General features: G+C 46.6%; 1 protein-coding gene across 1 annotated transcript in view; it reads right to left on the bottom strand.

Moving 5' to 3' along the window:
- Positions 1-7,672, bottom strand: part of Grb2 (growth factor receptor-bound protein 2) — an 81,197-nt gene extending 73,525 nt beyond the window's left edge. The window contains exon 1 of the mRNA XM_013037975.1: positions 7,584-7,672. The gene's annotated coding sequence lies outside the window, so the exon portion shown is untranslated. The remainder of the gene's footprint in view (positions 1-7,583) is intronic.
- Positions 7,673-22,833: the final 15,161 nt, after the last annotated feature.

Genomic DNA, 22,833 nt, shown 5'->3' with positions numbered 1-22,833 from the left:
AAAAAAAAAAAAGATTAAGCAGAATTGTTCAAGTGATAATGTATCTCAAGTACAGTATTTTAAGGTATCTGTAAGATTTTATTCTCTCTCTTCCATTTAATTCTTTTTGAAACTTGCATTAAATAAAATACATGAAACCCCTTTCTACAACTATTTAAAGATAATTTTTTTAAATGCCAGGTGCTGGTAGCTCATGCCTGTAATCCTAACTGCTGAGGAGATTGAGATCTGAGGATCATAGTTAGAAGCTAGCCTATAGCCAGGCACCAGTGGCTCATGCCTGTAATCCTAGCTACTCAGGAGGCTGAGATCTGAAGATCTCGGTTCAAAGCCAGCCCGGGAAGGAAACTCTGTGAGACTCTTATCTCCAATAAACCACTACAAAACCAGAAATGGTGCTGTGGCTCAAGCGGTAAAGCGCTCGCCTTGCATGGACAACTCTCAGGCCCAGAGTTCAAGCCCCACGACCAACAAAAAAAAGAAGCTAGCCTAAGCAGAGAAGTCCATGACTCTTAGCTCCAATTAACTACCAAAAAGCTAGAAGTGGAGCTGTTGGTTCAGTTGGTAGAGCCCTAGCCTTGGGAGGGGCGGGGGGAAGAGCTCAAAGACAGTGTCCAGGCCTGAGCTCAAGCCCCCCACCCAAAAAAAAAAAGAAAAGAAGAAGAAAGAAGTCTGCATGGTGTCTAGAGGTAAATTAAGTGCCATTTATTCAAGTAATGATCCTGCTTATTATAGCTATAATTTTAAAACAAGCCCCTAGTTTTCTGATGTGCAAAATGGAATAATAGCTATCTTACAAGACCAACTAAACACAAAGTACTTTGGACAGAGTCTAATATAAGTTACAAAAAGTAAGTTAAAAATGTTTACTTAAAACATAAAAATATGATAAAAGGGGCTGGGAAGGTGGCTCAGTGGTAGAGTGCTTGCCTTGCATGCATGAGGCCTGGGTTCAATTCTTCAGCACCACACAAAGCAGAAAAAACCAGAAGTGGCATTGTGGCTCAAGTGGTAAAGGTAGAGTGCTAGCCTTGCACTTAAGACCTAAGGGACAGGGCTGGGAAGGTGGCTCAGTGGTAGAGTACTTGCCTTGCATGCCTGAGGCCCTGGGTTCGATTCCTCAGCACCACATAGTGGCACTGTGGCTCAAGTGGTAGAGCGCTAGCCTTGAGCTAAAGAGCTGAGGGACAGCGCCCAGGCCCAGAGTTCAGGCCCCACGACTGGACCCAAAAAAAAAAAAAAGACCTAAGGGACAGTGCCCAGGCCCAGAGTTCAGGCCCCATGACCAACAGAAAAAAAAAGTTAAAGCAATATTTCTTTCATGTACTATTTGGCAAATTTGTTAAAGATTTGTGATACCCAGTTTTAGCAATACTTTAGATAAACAAATTTTACCTACTAGATGGTCATTCATCCAATATTGTATCTGACAATCACAAAATCCACACTTTAGGGAGCTGGGAAGGTGGCTCAGTGGTAGAATGCTTGCCTTGCATGTATGAGGCCCTGGGTTCAATTCTTCAGCACCACAAAAGTAGAAAAAGCTGGATGTGGTGCTGTGGCTCAAGTGGTCGAGTGCTAGTCTTGAGCTGAAGAGCTGAGGGACAGCACCCAGCCCCAGAGTTCAGGCCCAATGATGCACACACACACACACAAAAAAGGATCCACACTTTAGCTGGAAATTTATTCCATCATTTTGGAGAATAATTTGGAAATGGTTATTTTCAAATGCACACCCTTGATTAAGCAATTCCACTTTCTAGGTTTATTTTCCCCAAACTGACATAAAACACATGTACTACAGACATCTTTGATCAAAATCTCTCAGTGGTAGAGCACATGCCTTGCATGCGTGAGGCCCTGGGTTCGATTCCTCAGCACCACATAAACAAACTGAAAAAAAAGCTGGAAGTGGCTCTGTGGCTCAAGTGGTAGAGTGCTAGCGTTGAGCTGAAGAGCTGAGGGACAGCGCCCAGGCCCAGAGTTCAGGCCCCACAACCAGACCCAAAAAAACAACAACAACAACAACCTCTATATTTATCTAGGTGATATATTCCTACATAAGTAACAAGACATGTTCTTGAGTTAAAAAGCAAAACAAAACTGGGTCAGGCACTGGTGGCTCAGTCTTGTAATCCTAGCTATTCAGGAGGCTGAGATCTGTGGGTCATGGCTCAAAGCCAGCCCCGACAGAAAAGTCTGTGAGACTTTATGTCCAATACACTACTCAGAAAAAGCAGGAAATAGCTCTGTGGCTCAAGTGGTAGGGCACTAGCCTTAAGCAGAAAGAATTTCCAGGACAGTGCCCAGACTCTGAGTTCAAGCTCCAGGACCAGCAGCAAAAAACAAACAAAATCTGGAAGGGGAAGGGAGAGAAAATGAGGAGGAGGGTAACACTGATCAAAAAGAAATGTAAAAAGCCGGGTGCTAGTGGTTCATGCCTGTAATCCTAGCTACTCAGGAGGCTGAGATCTTAGGATCACTGTTCAAAGCTAGTCTGGGCAGGAAAGTCCATGAGATTCTTATCTCCAATTAACCACCAGAGAATTGGAAGTGGCACTATGGCTCACGTGGTAGAGTGCTTGCTTTGAGCTCAAGATCTCAAAGATTGTGCCTAGGCTGAGATGAAGCCCCAAGAACAAAAAAAAAGAAAAAAGAAAGAAGAAATGTACTTAACACCTTACATAACTATAACCCCTCAGTACATCACCTTTACAATAAAACTTAAAAAACCTGCAGGAACAGTATAGCTCATCCCATTTCTGTAAAGCAAAATACTATCAGTATATATAAAAAAAAGATAGATGACTAACAATTGTTATCTCTAAGAGTGAGATAACAATACTTCTACTTTCTGCACAATGCACCTCAACTGTACTTTTGGGGTTTTTTTATTTGGTCATGGACTTGAACCAAGGGCCTGGACACTGCCTAATCTTTTCTACTCAAGGCTAGTATTCTACCACTTGAGCCATAGATCCCCTTTCAGTTTTCTTGTGGTCAACTGAAGATAAGAATCTCATGGACTTCCCTGCCTGGGGTAGCATTGAACCACAATCCTACGTCTCAACTTCCTGAGTAGCTAGGATTACAGGCATGAGCCACTAGCACCTGGCTTCTTTCATCATTTTGATCGTAAGCATTCTGTGTGTGTGTGCCAGTCCTGAGACTTGAACTCAGGGCCTTGGTGCTGTTCCTGAGCTTCTTTGCTCGAGGCTAGTACTCTTCTACTTCCAGCTTTTGGGTGCTTAGTTGTAAATAAGAGTCTCATGGACTTTTCTGCCCGAGATGGTTTCAGCCTGTTATCCACATATTGTAACCTCCTAAGTAGCTAGGATTACAACTACCAGCTAACAGCACCTGTAATATCATAAGCATTTTTTACTTTCATAGTTAGAAAGAGCACGGGCTGGGCTGGGAAGATGGTTTAGTGGTAGAGTGCTTGGCTAGCATGTATGAAGCACTGGGTTCAATTCCTCCATACTACATAACCAGAAAAATCTGGAAGTGGTGCTGTGGCTCAAGTGGTAAGAGTGCTAGCTTTGAGGAAAAAAGCAGCTCAGGGACAGTGCCCAGGCCTGAGTTCAAGCCCCAGGACTGGCAAAAAAAAAAAAACAGGACCACAGGCCACCTTACCAATGCTCTGGGATCATACTTGGACTTAACTATATAAATCAGGTGACACTTCAGAAAGAAACTTACATTCCTTGACCCATAGTAATAGGAATAATGCCAGCATCTACCTTATAAAATCATTTTGGTTATGGAGAGATAACGTCTATAAAAGGCTTGGCAGAGTCTGGCATAAATAGACGCTAACTAGCATCATCAGTCCATTTTCAAGTATTGGTCCAGAGTTGTGGAAGTAAATGTAGAACTTACATCTACATTTATACATCCAATGAACTCTCTGGCAGGCAACTTAAGAGCCTTTAAATATAAACTGAGAGAATATAGTACAGTGGTACAGCATGCACCTGGCAAAAAGGCAGAGTTCCAGCAGCAGCAACACACATACATACTCACATAAACTTAAAATTCTATTACTCTACATTACACATATAGGAATTAATTATGCTTAAATATACAGAAAGCATTATTTTAAATGGAGTAATTAAAAGCTCTACATCAGTCTTGTTATTTCATAAGTGCTTTCTATAGCAAAAGTTTGGGTCCTTGGAGCTTGTGGATCAAAATCATCCTATTCAGAAACTGAATCCATTGTGGATTGCCTGCTGGAGTTCTGCCAGAATCTAATTTTAAAAGATCTTTTTAGCCCAAAGCTGGTGGCTCTCGCCTATAATCCTAGCTACTCAGGAGGCTGAGATCTGAGGATCATAACTCAAAGCCACCCCAGGCAGGAAAGTTTGTGAGACTCTTATCTCCAATTAACCACCAGAAAACCCGAAGTGGTGCTAAGGCTCAAGTGGTAGAGTGCTTGCCTTAAGCTGAAAAGCTGAGGAACACAGTCCAGAGTTCAAGCTCCAGGAGCGACCAAAAAAATCTCTCTAGAAGATAAGTGCTGGTGGCTCATGCCTGTAATCCTAGAAAGTCAGAAAAGAAAGCAAGAAAAAGAGGGGCTGAGAAGGTGGCTTAGTGGTAGAGTGCTTGCCTTGCATGCATGAGGCCCTGGGTTTGATTCCTCAGCACCACATAAGCAGAAAAAAGTGGAATGGCACTGTGACTCAAGTGGTAAAGTGACAGCCTTGAGCTGAAGAGCTGAGGGACAGTGCACAGGCCAGGAGTTCAGGCCCCACGACCAAAAAAAAAAAAAGAAAGAAAGAAAGAAAAGAAAAGGGGGGGAAGGGGGGGAGAAGAAGAGGAAGAGGGGGGAGGAGGAGGAGGAAGAGGAGGAGGACAAGGAGGGAGCCAGGAGTGCAGCTATGGCTCAAGTGGTAGAGCAGTAGCCTTGAGCAAAAATGCTCAGGCACAGCATCCAGAAGCCCCAGGACCAGCCCTAAAATCCAAGAGGAAGGCATAGCTCAAAAGGCTTAGCCAAAAGGATCATGAATTCAAGACCAACCTGGGCTACTGAGGAAGACTCTTCCTAAAAAAAAAAAGAAAAAAGAAAAAAAGAAAAAGATTTAGGGCTGGTGTCTAACTGGGGCTATAATTCAGTAACCATGCACAAAGCTCAAGGTTCAATCCCGAAAACCCAAAAAGAATTTATAATGCAAGAAAAAAAAGAATTGTGGGGACTGGGAAGGTGGCTCAGTGGTAGAGCGCTTACCTTGCATGCATGAGGCCCTGGGTTCGATTCCCCAGCACCACATAAGCAAAAAGAAAAAAAGCCAGAAGTGGCGCTGTGGCTCAAGTGGTAGAGCACGCTAGCCTTGAGCTGAAGAGCTGAGGGACAGCGCCCAAGCCCAGAGTTCAGGCCCCACGACGGGACCCCAAAAAAAAAAAAAAGAATTGTGATTTTTTTTTTTTAAGGAATAAATTAGTTACAGCAGGGCACCATGGCTCATGCATGTAATCCTAGCTACTAGGGAGGTTGAGATCTGAGGATTGAAGCTAGCACAGGCAGAAAAGTCCAGGAGACTTATCTCTAATTAACTATGAAAAAAGCAAGGCGTGAAGCTGTGGTTCAAGTGCTAGAATTGGGGGGGGTGGACTTCAGGGGACATCATTCAGGCCTCCAGTTCAAATCCCAGGACCAGCACAAAAAAAAAAGGTTACAATGGGTAGGCTTTAACTAATTCATTAATGACCAAGGTAAGTTCTACCCCTTAAATTTTTCATTGCTGTCTTCATTCATGTAAGTCTGTACTTGACAAGAGTCTCACATATTTCCTGCCCTGGCTGGAAGAACCAAGATCCTCAGATCTCCACCCCTGAGTAGCTAGAATTTACAGGTGTAAGCCACCAGTACCAGCTTTGATTTTTTATTTTTAACATTACCCATATTCAAAGTCAAAAGAAGTCACATAAGCACCAAACCTACCCAGTCAAAAGCTACATAGGAAGAAAAACAGAGACACAAAAAGCATGATATTTGTAAATGAACTGAAACAAAAAAAAAAAATTAGCCAAGTCAGTGATTTATGCTTGTAATCCTAACTACTCAGGATCCTAACTACTCAGATCTGAGGATCACAGTTTGAAGCCAGACCAGGTAGGCAATTAATTCCTTTTGATTCTAAGCCCTATTTAACCACCAAAAAGCGGGAAGTAGAGCTGTAGCTCAAGTGATAGAGCAGTAGCCCTGAGCAAAAAAGCTCAGGGACGGCACCCAGGCCCTGAGTTCAACCCTCAGGACCCCCCCCCCCCCCCCCCCCGCCCCCACCACCAAACACACATAATGTAAGCAAATTACACTTGTAACGTCTGAGTCAATATTGATTACTTATAGATTGAACTCAACCCTTTGAACCTTCCAGTTCCCAGAGGGGAAGAACTTCATGCTCCCATGGCTCACTAGCAACCCCTCTGGCTGGCCATAGGAACGCAGAGGACGCTTGAAGGAATGAAAACAGGGAAGAGGGTATGTTCCCGAGAATCTTGACACTAAAAGGGAGGAAAAGAAAATTACGCCAAAAGGGCAAAATTTCGAAAATTATGCCTGCAAGAAGGAAGGGGAAGTAGATTAGGCGGGGAAAATGTGGGGGGGTGGAGGGGGGGCAGGCAAATGACTAGTATATACTAAAGCCAGCATTTTGTGTCCCTAGCGGAACAAACGAGAGACAGTGAGACAGAGGAAAGGCAATTAACTGAAGTTATTTAGTGAAAGGGGTTAAGAAACCCAAACAGAATTCTCGGGCGTCTTCTTAACTCTCTTCTGAGCACCAAAAGATGAATCTCGAGTTCATTTCATTCCCTCTGCCAACCATACTTTTATAGCCATCTAGAGCAAGCCTTGAATCACTCCAAACCGTAACTCGTCGGGGCTGGGAGTCACGTACGTTCGGGGAGAGCGCCGCGAACGGGCATTAAATCATCTTTCCTCCGGAATCTCCCAACCTGCTGCTTATTTTCCTTGTCAGATACTTCCCAATAATTTAGTCTCAAAAGGTAAGACACACCAGGCAGGATAGAGCCAACGAACTCTACAAACTCCAGGAGCAAACAAGCGTTCTAAGCTCACGATGGATTTCCCGCACAAAATCCTATCCCCCGAGACGGCCAAGAAATGGTGACGTGGTGGCCCGTGCGGGTCGAAGGAGCATCAGCCACTCAATAGATCGATCGATCGCGATCGATCGACTTGATCCATCACCACGGCTGTAGCCCACACCGAATCCCCTCGCCTCCCGGGCTAGGTCAGCCTGACTCACGGAATCAGCACCCAGAGCCTGCCGGCCCCGTTCGGGACGAGCCCTGAGGACACCGGCGGGAGACTTCGTCAGGGAGTCCCGGTCTCTGCCCGGAGCCGGAGGAAGACCGTCCCTCGGAAGGAAGCGCCCCAAAAGGAGAAACGTGGATGCTGGTGATTCCGCTCCCCGGGCCGGAGCCTCGGCGTCCGGCTCCGAACCCCGCGCCGCCCCGGCAGCCCTGGGCCGGCTAGGCCCGTTCTCCTCCCGGCGGAGCGGGGAGGAGGAAGGGGCGACCGAGCCGCGCCGCGCGCCGCCGCTGCCCGCACTCACCGAGGCGCAGCTGCCCGCTCCTGGCCGGGCCCGCCCTCCGCCGCGCTGCGAGCGGACACTGACCCCCTCCACGCCGCAGCTCCCCGAAGGAGGCTCCGACTCCCCGGCCGCCGTCACCACCTCAGACTCCGCCGCCGCTGCCGCCGCCCGGTCGCCGAAGCAGCGGAGCCGCCTCGCTTCCGCTCCTCATCAGGGTCCCGCGAGAACTGCCCCGCGAGGTCCCGCCCCGCCGCGCCCCGCCCCACCCCCACGAGACTTCCCCCGGTAGAAAAGACCCAGAGCGCAAGCGCCCGGCTCCTAGCAGGTAGAGGAGCTCGGTGCTGGAGCGCATGCGCCAGGCCGTCTCGCCCCGCAGCAGGTGGCACTGGCTTGGTTACGCCCTCGGGTTGTGGTAACCCTCTCCGTGCCGGAGCAGGTAAATTACGGCTGTGCCCTGAAGGAATAACACTTAACACACTCTAGTCACTTTCCCTTTCCTGGTCACCAAGCCTTGGCAATGCGGGAGAAGAGTGTAAAGATCTACTTTTAAGCCGAGCGCTGGTGGCGCACGCCTGTAATCCTAAACTACTCAGGAGGCTGAGATCTGAGGATCGCAGTTCAAAACCATCCTGGGCAGAGGGGCCATGAGACTCTTATCTCTAGTTAACCACCGGGAAACCGGAAGTGGAGCTGTGGCTCAAAGTGGGACAGTGCTAGCCTTGAGCAGAAAAGCTCAGGAACAGTGCCCAGACTAAGTTCAATCCCCGAGATCGACCCCAAAACTAAACAAAAAAACTCAAGTATTGACGCACTTCAAATGTGGGACCAGGTCTTGAATTGTTTTGAGAATCTGGTTTGTATCTAAAATAGAAAAATTAGTGGGCTGGTTCCTTCATTGACTGAACCCTGTATCTAATATATGTAGAGACCATGCTGGGTATGGAAGATAAAGCAACAAACATACAGACCTGAGCAATTTCACTGGCTAGAGAAGCAAGACAGTATCAAAATAATAATAGCAATAGTGGGGTACCTGTTGTTCCTATCTTTAATCCTAGCCACTGAGAAGGCTGAGATCTGAGGATCACAGTCCAAAGCCAACCTGGGTAGGAAAGTCCATGAGACCTTTATCTCCAGATCCTGAGCTCAAGCCCTAGAACTGGAACATAACAACAACAACAATAATAATGCCACAGTACTGTTATAAACTACTTGGGTACTGTCAAGGAAGCCAGAAAGAAGGAGGACGAGTCAAACTCAGGGCTTAGCTTTTTTGCTCAAAATTGGTGTTCTACTACTTGAGTCACTGCAGGACAGTATTGTCAGAGAAGGTAGTGTGGCGCTGGGTCTTGGAAGATATGTGGGAGTTTGATAACAGAGCCACCGGAGTAAGGGTACTTCAGGCAGAGGGAATTTCATGTAAGTACAGAGGAACTAAGGAGGAGTTAGAGAGAGTCGTGTTCTATGCATTGGTAAGTAGTAGTTCTGTTCCTGTGTCAAGTCTCTTGAATATGGGGGAAGATGAAGCTTGAGGGGCTGGGAATGTGGTTTAGTGGTAGAGTGCTTGCCTAGCATGTATGTTGTTTTCGATTCCTCAGTACCACATAAACAGAAAAACCTGGACTTGGCATTCTGGCTTAAGTGGGACAGGGCTAGCCTTGAGCAAAAAGAAGCATAGGGACAAGTGCCCAGGCCCTGAATTTAAGCCCTAGTCCAGAGAAACAAACAAGCAAGTAAAAAAAACACCCCAAAGCTTGGGTCTGGCACCAGCATTGAGTAAAAGAGAAGGGAGTGAGATTTATACTGGAGCCCTAATTAGCCTAAGAGAATAAGGATGTTCCAGGACATGGAAGTATAGTCATGTGAGTGAGACCATTGAGATGCTGATGGGACTCCATTTTGGAGGATGCTGAGGCGGCATTGCACCACAGTCTGATTTTCATCTGCAAAATACTTTATCACGGGGTCTGGGAAGGTGGCTCAGTGCTTGCCTTGCATGCATGAGGCCCTGGGTTCCATTCCTCAGCACCACATAAGCAGAAAAACCCAGAAGTGGCACTGTGGCTCAAGTGATAAAGTGCTTGCCTTGAGCTGAAGAGCTCAGTAACAGTGCCCACGCCCAGAGTTCAGGCCCCACCACTGACCAAAAAACAAAAAAACTTTATCACACTGACTACAGAGTGGAAGATCAATTGGATCTGAGCTATTTATCATTACAAAAGAAGATCTCTAGTCTGTTGCACAGCTCTACTAGATCATCTGCTTGTTGCCTGCCAGCTGACCCGTGCACAGCCAGGCAACTCCAGCTCCACCAATGCTAGGCTACTTGTGGTTTCCGGACCGAGTCATGATCTTTTGAATGTCTCTATCTCTTCGCATGCAATTTCCTCTCTTCAGTTGGCTTTTCCCTTTATGTGTAGGTCCCAAGTTAGGGTTAGGGGACACAATTCCCATTCTATCTCTGATCTCACTGACTCAAAAATGGTCTACAGGCCCTAGGACAGATGTAATTATGCCTTTTGACATTTTCTTCTCAGTAGTCAGTAGAGAACATGCAATGGATCCTGGATGAAATAACAGAGACTGACTGGGGATTAAAAAAAAAAAAAAGTGGGGCTGGGAATGTGGCTTGTGGTAGAGTGCTTGCCCAGCATGCATGAAACTCTGGGTTCTATTCCTCAGTACCACATACACAGAAAAAGCCAGCCTTAGTGCTGTAGCTCAAGTAGAGTGCTACCCTTGAGCACAGAGAGGCTCAGGCACAGTGCCCAGTCCCTGAGTTCAACCAAAAAAAAAAAAAAAAGTGACTGCTTTTCTATACGATGGTGATATTTGGGATTAAACCAGTGGATGATATCTCAGAAAAGAATAGAGGTCTAAGAGGAAAAAAATAGCTATGTAATTTAAAAAAAATTAAACTCTTTTCACTGTAGCTATGTGAAAGGTATGAGTTTGGACCAGACTTGGAAAGGAACAAATAAAAGTAACAACTGAGATGTAACAAAAAGTATCAGTTTAAGCCGGGCACTGGTGGCTCACGCCTGTAATCCTAGCTACTCAGGCGCTGGTGGCTCACGCCTGTAATCCTAGCTACTCAGGAGGCTGAGATCTGAGGATCGCGGTTCAAAGCCAGCCTGGGCAGGAAAGACCGTGAGACTCCTATCTCCAATAAACCACCAGAAAACCGGAAGTGGCACTGTAGCTCAAGTGGTAGAGTGCTCGCCTTGAGCTGAAGAGCTGAGGGACAGCGCCCAGGCCCAGAGTTCAAGCCCCACCGACAAAAAAAAAAAAAAAAAAAAGTATCAGTTTGTGGGCAGGTGAGTCAGTAGAGGTCACATCCTGGTCTAAAAACCTGTTGTAACTGTAGCAAACTTGCTAATTACATACTGACCACATCAGTCACTTCAGAACACAAATGAATAATCAAACAAAAAAAAATTTTCTGCTTGTCCTGGTGGCTCAAGCCTGTCATCCTAGCTACTCAGGAGGCTGGGTTCAAAGCCAGGCAGCCTGGGCAGGAAAGTTTGTGAGACTCTGATCTCCAATAAACCACCAGAAAACTGGAAGTGGTGCTGTGGCTCAAGTGGTAGAGCGCTTGCCTTGAGCTGAAGAACTGAGGAACAGCACCTGTTTAAGCCCCAGGACTGACAAAAGAAAAAAAAAAGCTTCCTTCCTTCCTTCTTTCTTCCTTTCTTTCCTGTGGTCATTTCTAATCTCCAAAGGGTATCTAACTTTGTGTTCTCTGAGTTATATGCTGCCATCTGCATTTCTAATCTCCAAAGGGTGTCTAACTTTGTGTTCTCTGAGTTATATGCTGCCATCTGCAGATCAGAGCTGGGAATTGCCTTGGAATTTATAGAACTTTTGAGGTCCAAGCATTTGAAATTCCCAGAAGGTTGTCCAAGGTAATGTCAGACACATCCTCTGAGACACACACGTTTCTTGGCTTCTCTTTGATGAGAAAGATGTAGTCATCCGGGTGCCAGATAACCCTAGCTACTCAGGAGACTGAGACCTGAGGATTGTGTTCTAAACTAGCCTGGGCAGGAAAGTCCATGCAACTCATCTCCAATACACTAGTCAGAAAAAGCCAGACATGGGGCTGTGGCTCCAGTGGTAGAGCGCTAGCCATGAGCAAAAGAAGCTCAGAGACAGCACCCAGGCCCTGAGTTTAAGCCCTATGTCTGAAGAAAGAAAGAAAGAAAGAAAGAAAGAAAGAAAGAAAGAAAGAAAGAAAGGGGCTGGGAAGGTGGCTCAGTGGTAGAGTGCTTGCCTTGCATGCCTGAGGCCCTGGGTTTGGTTCCCAGCACCACATAAGCAGAAAAAGCTGGAAGTGGTGCTGTGGCTCAAGTGGTAGAGCACTAGCATTGAGGTGAAGAGCTGAGGGACAGCGCCCAGGCCCAAAGTTCAAGCCCCACAATGGACCAAAAAAAAGGGGGGGGAAGGAAGGGAGAAAGGAAGGAAGAAGCAGTCAATGACAGAATAAACCTGGTCATTTGAAATTCGACTTCCACTTGCTCAGTTGATCTGGAGACTCATCTAGAAGTTTCTTTGCCTAGGTTGTGAGCCAGGCTTGTGCAGTCTTTTCAGGCCTTATGGGGTTGCCTCCGATGCACTGCTGACTGATGAGACCCAAAGTACTAATGTACTGTGACTTCTTCCCAACACACTGACCACATTTCCATTACCTGACCGCCATCCTTCCTGAATGACTGCTAATGGGTTCATCCATTATGTTGAAGCCACAGCACAAATTTTGATACACAAATCAAGCTGAGGATGGAGAAATGGCACCAGTGGCTCACTCCTATAATCCTAGCTATCCAGGAGGCTGAGATCTGAAGATGAGGCCTGAAGCCAGCCCAGGCAGGAAAGGCCATGAGACTTTTCTCTGGAAGCCAACAATCCAAAGCCAGCCCAGGCAGAAAATTCCAAGAGACTTTTTCATTTCCAATGAACCACCCAAAGGCCAGAAGTAGAGCTATGGCTCAAGTGGTAAAGCATTAGTCTTGAGAACAAAAGCTCAGGGACAGCATTCAAGCCCTAAGTTCAAGCCTGAGGGCGGGCATACACACAAAAGTTAAACTGAGGGTCAGGGAGCCACGGACCAGTGGCTGGTGCCTGTAATCCTAGCTACTCGGGAGGCTGAGATCTGAGGATTGCAATTCCAAGCAAGCCAAGGCAGAAAAGTCCATGAAACCCTTATGTCCAACTAACCACCAAAGAGCTGGAAGTAGAGCTGTGGCTCAAATGGTAGGCCACTAGTCTAGTCTTGAGCAAAAAAAAGCTGAAAGACAGAGTTCAGGCCCTGAGTTCAAACCATAGTACTGGCACCAAAACCAAACCAAATAAACGTCTATATTTCTCTTACCTCCCTGATATGTGAGTGTGTGTGTGTGTGTGTGTATAACTATATATATATATATATATATATATATGTTGTGGGGCTTGAACTCTGGGCCTGGGCGCTGTCCCTCAGGTCTTCAGCTCAAGGCAAGTGCTCTACCACTTGAGCCACAGCACCACTTCCAGTTTTTTGAGTGGTTCATTGGAGATAAGAGTCTCACGGACGTTCCTGCCCAGGCTGGCTTTGAAATGAGATCCTCAGATCTGAGCCTCCTAGGATTATAGATGTGAGCCACCAGCACCTAGAACCTCCCTAATTTTTTAAAATGCTGCTTCTTTGTGTTTAAGTGCTTCTACCCCCTTCCTCCTCCATCTTCATTTGGCCCTTGTCTGTTTTTTTTTTTTTTGGGGGTCCGGTCATGGGGCTTGAACTCTGGGCCTGGGCGCTGTCCCTCAGCTCTTCAGCTCAAGGCTAGTGCTCTACCACTTGAGCCACAGTGACACTTCTGGCTTTTTTTTCTTTTTGCTTATGTGGTGCTGGGGAATCGAACCCAGAGCCTCAGGCATGCAAGGCAAGTGCTCTACCACTGAGCCACCTTCCCAGCCCCCCTTGTCTGTTCTTTGACACTCAACTTGGGTACTACTTCCTCCAGGAAGCCCTCCATGTGTTCCCATAGCATCCTGGGTACACTCTATCATTGCTGTTCATAGAAGTGTTAGTATTATGGATTGAATTGTATCTCCCTGACTCTTATCCAAACATTGACACCTAATTAACCTCCCATACCTCAGAATGAGACATATTTGGTGTTAAGGCCTTGAAAGTGGGGGTGAAGTTAACCTGAGCCTGTTAGATTACTAATCCAGTCTGGTGTCTTTCTGAAGGAGGAGATTCTGACACAGAGGAAAGACCAGGGGAGGACAGCAAAATGGCACCCAGAAGCTTGATCCTGAACTTCCAGCCTCCAGAACTGTAAGGGAATAAGTTTTTGTTATTTAAGCCACCCAGCCTGTGGCAATTTGTTATATGTTAGAACCTCAGCAAACTAAATTCTGTTTGCTTGGTTGGGTTGGGAGTCTCTCAAAGAGGGGGGCATTTTTTTTCTTTCCTCCTCCTCCTCCTTCTCCTTCTCCTTCTTTTTTGTCAGTTGTGGGGCCTGAACTCTGGACCTGGGCACTGTCCCTCAGCTCTTCAGCTCAAAGCTAGCTCTTTACCACTTGAGCCACAACACCACTTCCAGTTTTCTGGTGGTTCATTGGAGATCAGAGTCTCACAGACTTTCTTGCCCAGGCTTTGAACTGTGATCCTCAGATCTCAGCCTCCTGAGTAGCTAGGATGACAGGTGTGAGTCACTGGTGCCCAGAAGAAATAGGAATTTTTAAAATACAATTTTATTGTTATCATTAAGGGGTTGTTGGGGCTGGGAAGGTGGCTCAGTGGTAGAGCGCTTGCCTTGCATACATGAGGCCCTGGGTTCGATTCCTCAGTACCATGTAAGCAGAAAAAGCCAGAAGTGGTGATGTGGCTCAAGTGGTAGAGTGCTTACCTTGAGCTGAAGAGCTGAGGGACATTGCCCAGGCCCAGAGTTCAGGCCCCACAACTGACAAACAACAACAAAAACTCCTATTAAGGCCGGGCACCAGTGGCTCATGCCTGTAATCCTAGCTACTCAGGAGGCTGAGATCTTAGGATGTCAGTTCAAAGCCAGCCCGGGCAGGAAAGTCCGTGAGACTTTTATCCCCAATAGACCACTAGAAAAACCAGAAGTGGCGCTGTGGCTCAAGCAGTAGTGCTCATCTTGATCTGAAGAGCTGAGGGACAGCGCCCAGGCCCAGAGTTCAAGCCTCACAACGGACCAAAAAAAAAACAAAAAACAAAAAAAACTCCTATTAAAGTGTTGTCCAGCCGGGCACTGGTGGCTCACGCCTGTAATCCTAGCTACTCAGGAGGCTGAGATCTGAGGATCGCGGTTCAAAGCTAGCCCGGGCAGGAGAGACCGACCGTGAGACTCCTATCTCCAATAAACCACCAGAAAACCAGAAGTGGCGCTGTAGCTCAAGTGTTAGAGTGCTCACCTTGAGCTGAAGAGCTGAGGGACAGCGCCCAGGCCCAGAGTTCAAGCCCCATGACCGACAAAAAAAAAAAGTGTTGTCCAGAGGGGAATTACCATAAGTCATATAATGAGTACCATCCTTTCTTTCTTTCTTTCTTTCTTTTTGGACAATGTCACCTGTTCCTTTGCTTTCCTCCAGTTTCCCCATCCTGTCCCAGCCCACAAGACACATAGGTCATCTTTCACACTGTGTCTACTGAATAGCATGATTGCATTTGTTCACCTTTCCTCCCTCCCTTTCGGTGACCCCCGTCTGCTCCCCTAAAAAACTCAAAAGCAGGGGCTGGGAAGGTGGCTCAGCAGTAGAGCGCTTGCCATGCATGCCTGAGGCCCTGGGTTCCATTCCTCAGTACCACATAAGCAGAAAAAGCCGGAAGTAGGGCTGAAGCTCAAGTGGTAGAGCACTGGTCTATAGCTGAAGAGCTGGGGGACAGCACCCAGGCCCAGAGTTCAGGCCCCGTAACTGGCAATAAATAAATAAAACAACTCAAAAGCAAAAACAAATACCACCACCACTGAACTGTGAGTTTTGAATAAGCAACTTCAGGTAATTCTGAGGCAGGTCATCCATAAAGCATTCTTTGTATGGCAATTCCTCCTGAAGAATGGTCTCTTAGGGATTGTGGGACTGGGCTGTGTCCCAGCTTACACGTATCAGAGTGCGAATGGCCCTGGAGCTTGTGCTGTCTTGGGATCTCATGCCACTGGGTAATGGGCAATGCCAGCATTTGGCTATCAGTTGGCAGTGGGATTTCTGTTTCTTTTCCTTTTTTTCCTCTCTAGAAGAGCCTGAAGACTTTAAAGAAGACATGATGGGGTATGGAAGGAAGAGTAGCTCAGTAGGAAAGAGCATGGCTGGCTGGCACTTCCTAATGCTCACGTGTAAATAAATGGGAAATGAAAGCACAGGTTAGCCTTTGGTCCTGACAGCCGTGCCAGGGACCAGCCCAGCCGTCTGGCCCTGAGCCACGCCCCTTTCAGTTTCTGCATCTCTGTTCATTACGGCAATGGAGACAGTTCTATTTTGGCTGTGAGCTAAAATTTAGCAAGTGATGCATCTCAAGGATGGAAATTTCCTGTGTTCCCAGCCCCACAAGAAAGAAGCATTAGAAACTCAATAGCAGGAAGTTTGACCAAAGATTCAAAGAATTTTTTTGGTAGTACTAGAGTTTTAAATCCAGGGCTTTGTACCTTCTAGGCTGCTGTTCTACCACTTGATCACACACACAGCCCTCTTTTGCTTTAGTTATTTTTCAGATAAGGCCTCGGTTTTTTCCCCCTCCTAGAACTGGCTTCAGTCTATAATCTTCTTACACTTTTCCACCTATATCTCCCCATATCTGAGACCACAGATGTGTACTACCATGCCTGGCTCATTGGGTAAGATGGGGGAGGGCCTTGGCTGGTCTCAAACCACACTGCTTCTGATTTCTACCTCTTGAGTAGCTAAATCATGCTCTTTCCTACTGAGCTACTCTTCCTTCCATACCCCATCAAGTCTTCTATAAAGTCGCTGAGCAGGATGCCCCTGGAGAACTGAGGACAGTCACTGCCGATGCCTGGAGTCGGGCACATCCAGACACATTCAGTGGTTTCCCGTTTCACAGGAAAGCACATTTTCCAGTCTGAATTAGCCAAGGGAACAACTGGGAACGGCTGAATGCCACTTGTCATCACCCACCGCAGGTATTTAGTGAGGGGGAAGAAGGGAGAGGCTCGTCTTGGGCAAGGTACCAGCATTTCTAGGGTAGTTCTACCAGGACTGGAGACTGGGGCGATTCCTGCGAGGGCCAGTAGATGTCGCTCTAGACAGACAGGAGCTATTTTGCTGGGGGGCGGTGCCGGGGCGGGAATAGAACTAACTTGCTATAAAGGAATGCTGCCGTTTGGCTCCCAAATGGATTTGACCTCGTCTTCGCTCTGCCAGTGCCAGGAAACATTGCTTGCCAGGTCCCCGCCATGGAGTGTGGAGGAAATATCCAGCTGCACTCCATGCAGTGGAAACCCTACTTCCCTGGACCCATAACAGAAATAGGAATGAACACAGCGCTCCCCTCTCCCCTGCCTAACCCTGAAATCTTTATGAATCATAAGTTTTCCTGTGTGTGTGTGTGTGTGTGTGTGTGTGTGTGTGTCTGTGGTTACAAAAGAACAAAACGAATATTTTCCCATTTATTTAATAAACTCCAGAGCTGCATATTTTTTCTCTGCCCCCTTGGGAGAGTGAAACACAGCTTCTGTTTCTGCTACACTATCATTCTTTCAGTTTGAGAGCCCAGGGCAGAAAGACGAAGAACTTACTTTTTTTTTCTTTTCTTTTCTTTCTTTTTTGTTGTTTGTTTTTTTTTTTTGTTGGTCATGGGGCCTGAACTCTGGGCCTGGGCACTGTCCCTCAGCTCTTCAGCTCAAGGCTAGCACTCTACCACATGAGCCACAGCGCCACTTCTGGTGTTTTCTGCCTATGTGGTGCTGAGGAATGGAACCCAGGGCCTCATGCATGCAAGGCAAGCACTCTACCACTGAGCCACCTTCCCAGCCCTCTTTTTCTGGTGGTTAATTGGAGATAAGAGTCTCACAGACTTTCCTGACTAGGCTGGCTTTGAACCGCAATCTTCAGATCTCAGCTTCCTGAGTAGTTAGGATCACAGGTGTAAGCACCAGCTCTAGGCTAACTTTTTTGTTGTTGTTGTTTTATTTCGTTTTGTTTTTGTGTGTGAGTGCTGGTCCTGGGGCTTGAACTCAGGGCCTGAGCACTATTGTCCCTGAGTTATTTTGCTCAAGGCTAGGGCTCTATCACTTAAGGCATAGCTACACTTCTCTGATCTCAGCCTCCAGAGTCCCTTGGATTACAGGCATGAGCCATCACACTTGGCCAGAACTTACTTTTTATTTCTCGAACTTTTTGTTTGTTTGTTTTTAATTTTGCCAGTCCTGGGGCTTGAACTCAGGACCTGGGCACTGTCCCTAAGCTTCTTTTGCTCAAGGCTAGCCACTCTACCACTTGAGCCACAGCACCACTTCCGACTTTTTCTGCTTATGTGGTGCTTAGGAATCATGCATGCTAGGCAAACTCTCTACCACTAAGCCACATTTCTAGTCCCTCGAACTTTTTATTTTTTTTAAGTGATTGGAAAGTGTATTAAGAAAGAATTAGGGCAGGGAAAGAGATTATGTGGCAAAGATAAAGCCATGGGATATTTCTGAAACTTTTTCAGGCTAGGTGATTCAATGACAAGATCTAGTGTCTTTTCCTCACACCCCCACAGCCAAGCTGGCTTATAACTTGAAATTCTCCTCCTTTAGCCTCCTAGGTGATGGGATTAAAGACATATATCACTGTGCTCAGCTGGTATGCTTCTACCTGGCAAGAATCCTCAATGTTTGAATGCTTCTGCTTAGGAGCTAAAATGAAGTAAGGCATTTGTGTGCTTCACTGATCCAATATGACTGTGATACACTGTAAGCTCTTAAAACAAAAACAAAAAAAAGTAAATTGGTCTGGGAAGGTGGCTCAGTGGTAGAGTGCTTGCCTTGCATGCATGAGGTCCTGAGTTCAATTCCTCAGCATCACATAAGCCGAAAAAGCTGGAAGTGGTCATGTGGCTCAAGTGGTAGAGCGCTAGCCTTGAGCTGAAAAGCTGAGGGACAGTGACCAGGCCCAGAGTTCATGCCCCACAACTGGCAGAAAGAAAAAAAATATTGTTGATGGGCTGGGAAGGTGGCTCAGTGGTAGAGCGTTTGCCTTGCATGCCTGAGGCCCTGGGTTTGATTCCTCAGCACCACATAAGCAAAAAGAAAAAAGCCGGGAGTGGCGCTGTGGCTCAAGCGGTAGAGTGCTAGCCTTGAGCTGAAGAGCTGAGGGGCAGCGCCCAGGCTGAGAGTTCAGGCCCCACGACTGGACCCAAAAAAAAAAATATTGTTGGGCACTGGTGGCTCACACCTGCATTCCCAGCTACTCAGGAGGCTGAGATCTGAGGATCAAGGTTCAAAGACAGCTGAGGCAGGAAAGTACATGAGATTCTTATCTTCAATTAACCACAAAAAAAAAAAAAAAAAAACAACCTGGAAGTAGAGCTGTGGCTCAATTGATAGATAGCAAAAAGAAGCTCAGGGACAATGCCCAGCCCCTGAGTTCAAGCTCCCAAGATCAACACACACACACACACACACACACACACACACACACACACACACGTCAACTCCTTTATGCCTACCATTAACTCTTCTTTCTGTCAGCAATACAATTAGAAAGAGAAGGAAGCAACAGTAAATACTAACTATGGCCTAGTGCCCTGTGCCCTGTGCTGGTCACTTGGCATAATGGTATCTCATCTGCCTCCTCTAGGCTTCAAGGCCTCATCTGCAAGGGATGGCAGAGTGCTGTGAGAAATAGTCAGTAGCTGAGCATTGGTGGCTCACGCCTGTAATCCTAGCTACTCAAGAAGCTGAGATCTGAGGATTGCGGTTCAAAGGTTCAAAGCCAGCCTGGGCAGGAAACCCCATGAGACTCTTATCTCCAATAAACCACTCAGAAAACTGGAAGTGGCATTGTGGCTCAAGTGGTAGAATGCTAGCCTTGAGTTGAGGGACAGCCCCCAGGTCCAGAGTTCAGGCCCCTCGACAAAAAAAGAAAGGAAGGAGGAAGGAAGGAAGGAAGGAAGGAAGGAAGGAAAGAAGGAAGGAAGGAAGGAAAAGAACAAGAAATTTTCTTGTCTCCTGTAGGTTTGGTACATTTGTAAATAGATAGGACAGCAGGGCACTGGTGGCTCACATCTGTAATGCTAGCTACTCAGGAGGCTGAGATCTGAGGATCACAGTTTGAAGCCAGCCTGGGCAGGAAAAGTCCAAAAGACTCTTATCTCCAATTAACCCCGAGAAAATCGGAAATGGTGCTATGGCTCAAAGTGGTAGAGAGGTAGTCTTGAGTGATAAAATCAGCTCAGGGACAATGCCCAGGCCCTGAATTCAAGCCCCATGACCAACAGAAGAAGAAGAAGAAGAGGAGTAGGAGGAGGAGGAGGAGGAGGAAGGAAGGAAGGAAGGAAGGAAGGAAGGAAGGAGAAGAAAATAGATAGGACTCCTGGCAAACCAGTTCTAAGGTTTTATGCTTTCTAATCCTTTCTCTGTTTTTGTTTTTGATTTTTTTGGTCTGAACATTTTTTGAGATTTGACCTAATCACAAAGCCTTTGGAACTTTACAAATACCTCATCTGTTTTGTTGTACTCTAAGCTGCAAAGAAATAAAGCAGCTTGCTTAAGAAAAGGAAGGGTTAAGCTGGGCACTGGTGGCTCATGCCTGTAATCCTAGCTACTCAGGAGGCTGAGATCTGAGGATCGCGGTTCAAAGCCAGCCCGGGCAGGAGAGACTGTGAGACTCCTATCTCCAATAACCCACCAGAAAAACGGAAGTGGCGCTGTAGCTCAAGTGGTAGAGCGCTCGCCTTGAGCTGAAGAGCTGAGGGACAGCGCCCAGGCCCAGAGTTCAAGCCCCACGACCGACAAAAAAAAAAAAAAAAAGAAAAGAAAAGAAAAGAAGGGGTTAGAGTCATGGCTGCAAGTGCTAGCCAGTAAGGAAAGCATCAAGTGCCTAGTTCGAGTCCTGGTCTTGGACCTAATAAAAAGAAGCGGGGGGGTGGGGGGGGAAGAGAAAGAAAGAAAGGAAGGAAGGAAAGAAAAGAAAGAAAGAGAGAAAGAAGAGAAAAGAAAAGAAAAGCTTCTTCCCCCCAAAGAAGCTTTTCTGGGACTGAAAAACAGCCTATTCTCAAATTTTTGGCTCTAGTTAAGAAACCAAATCTTCAGCCTCTTCTAAATTAACATGAACATTCAATCTATAGGAAAGTTAAAGCTCCACAAACACCATGAGCTAATATCAATATAAATACCAGGATACCAGAACTGCCTGGCAAACAGAAGGGACATCATTACTCACTCGCTCTGATATTTAAGTATATCACATAGGGCAAAATTCCTGCTTTATATAGCTGAGCTCATACACACAGGCTAAAGATGGAATCAGGCAAGTAGCTCACAATGCACAGAAATGTAAAAAAAGAAATACAGTAAAAGATTCTCCAAGGGGCTGGAGATAGGGCTCTGGTAGAGAACTGGCAAGGCAGGCATGGTTCCATGCTTTGTACTGACCGAAACCAAAACCAGAACAATAACAAAAAAGGATACTACCATGGGGTCATTCCTGCACAGAGAAAATGCTGTGCCAGCATTTCTCATGAAAAGAGAGGCCTGAACCACAGGAGCAACTGAAGACCTAGGAACTGTGTATAAACAAGAGATGGTAGAATCAAGATGGGATTCGGTATTAACGGGACACATAGCTGGGCACTGGTGGCTCACGCTAGTCAGGAGGGTGAAATCTGAGGATTGAGATTCAAAACCAGCTTGGGCAGCAAAGTCCATGAACCTCTTACCTCCAATTAACCAGAAAAAAAACTAGGAGTGGCCGGGCGCTGGTGGCTCACGACTATAATCCTAGCTACTCAGGAGGCTGAGATCTGAGGATCTCGGTTCAAAGCCAGCCCAGGCAGGAAAGTCCCTGAGACTCTTATCTCTAATAAACCACTAGAAAACCAGAAGTGGCACTGTGGCTCAAGTGGTAGAGCACTCGCCTTGAGCTGAAGAGCACAAGGACAGCACCCAAGCCCAAAGATCAAGCCCCATGACCGACAAAAAAATAAAAAATGAAAAATAAACTAGGAGTGGAGCTGTGGCTCAAAATGGTAGAGCACCAGCCTTGAACTAAAAAAGTCACATGAGATGCTGGTGGGTAACTCACACCTGTAATCCTAGCTACTCAGGAGGCTGAGATCTCAGTTCAAAGCCAGCCCAGACAGGAAAGTCTGTGAGACTTTTATCTCCAATTAACCACCAGAAAACTGGAAGTGGCACTGAGGCTCAAGTGGTAGAGCACTTCCCTCAAGTTGAAGAGCTCAGGCATAATGCCCAGGCCCAGAGTTCAAGCCCCATGACCTACCGAAAAAAAAAAAAAAGCATGTAAGACCATGATTCCCTGAGTTCAAGCCCTAGTACTGGCACAAAATACAAAAAGGGATAAAGGAGTAATGAATGTCTTCAGGTAAAAACAGTGGTTTTTCTTATTTATTGGAAACTAGACAAATTCTAGCATAGTTGATTCACATTAGATCCAAGTGGGATTCTCTCCTACACCATCCCCCGTACACTGGGGGTTTGAACTCAGGGCCTTGTGCTTGCTAGGCTGGAATGACACTAGTGATTTATGCCTCCAGCCCTGTTTTTTCACTGGTTGATTTTAGACTAGAGTCTCTCTTCCCCTCAAATACACATCTGGGTCTCAGTCCACCTACTTTTAGGCTTTTTGATATTGCTAGAATCATAGGCACAAGCTGCCATGACTACTAGCGTCTGAGGTGGCACCGTCTTGTTCTCAGACTCCCACATAGCTAAAATTATATGCATAAGCAACTGACACACAGCTAGATTTTGTTGTTGTTGGTTGAGGGGCTTGGACTCAGGGTCTGGGCACTGTCCCTGAGCTCTTTAGCTCAAGGCTAGTGCTCTACTTCATTGAGCCACTGCATTACTTCTGGTTTTCTGGTGGTTAATTGGAGATAAGAGCCTCAGGGACAGCCGGGCGCTGGTGGCTCACGCCTGTAATCCTAGCTACTCAGGAGGCTGAGATCTGAGGATGGCGGTTCAAAGCCAGCCCGGGCAAGAGAGACCATGAGACTCCTATCTCCAATAAACCACCAGAAAACCGGAAGTGGCGCTGTAGCTCAAGTGGTAGAGCGCTCGCCTTGAGCTGAAGAGCTGAGGGA

This window comes from Dipodomys ordii, unplaced genomic scaffold, assembly GCF_000151885.1.
Source record: "Dipodomys ordii isolate 6190 unplaced genomic scaffold, Dord_2.0 Scaffold7, whole genome shotgun sequence".
Lineage (NCBI taxonomy): Eukaryota > Metazoa > Chordata > Mammalia > Rodentia > Heteromyidae > Dipodomys > Dipodomys ordii.
The sequence above is the reverse complement of the archived record's forward strand: the minus strand, read 5'-3'. Positions and strand labels throughout refer to the sequence as shown.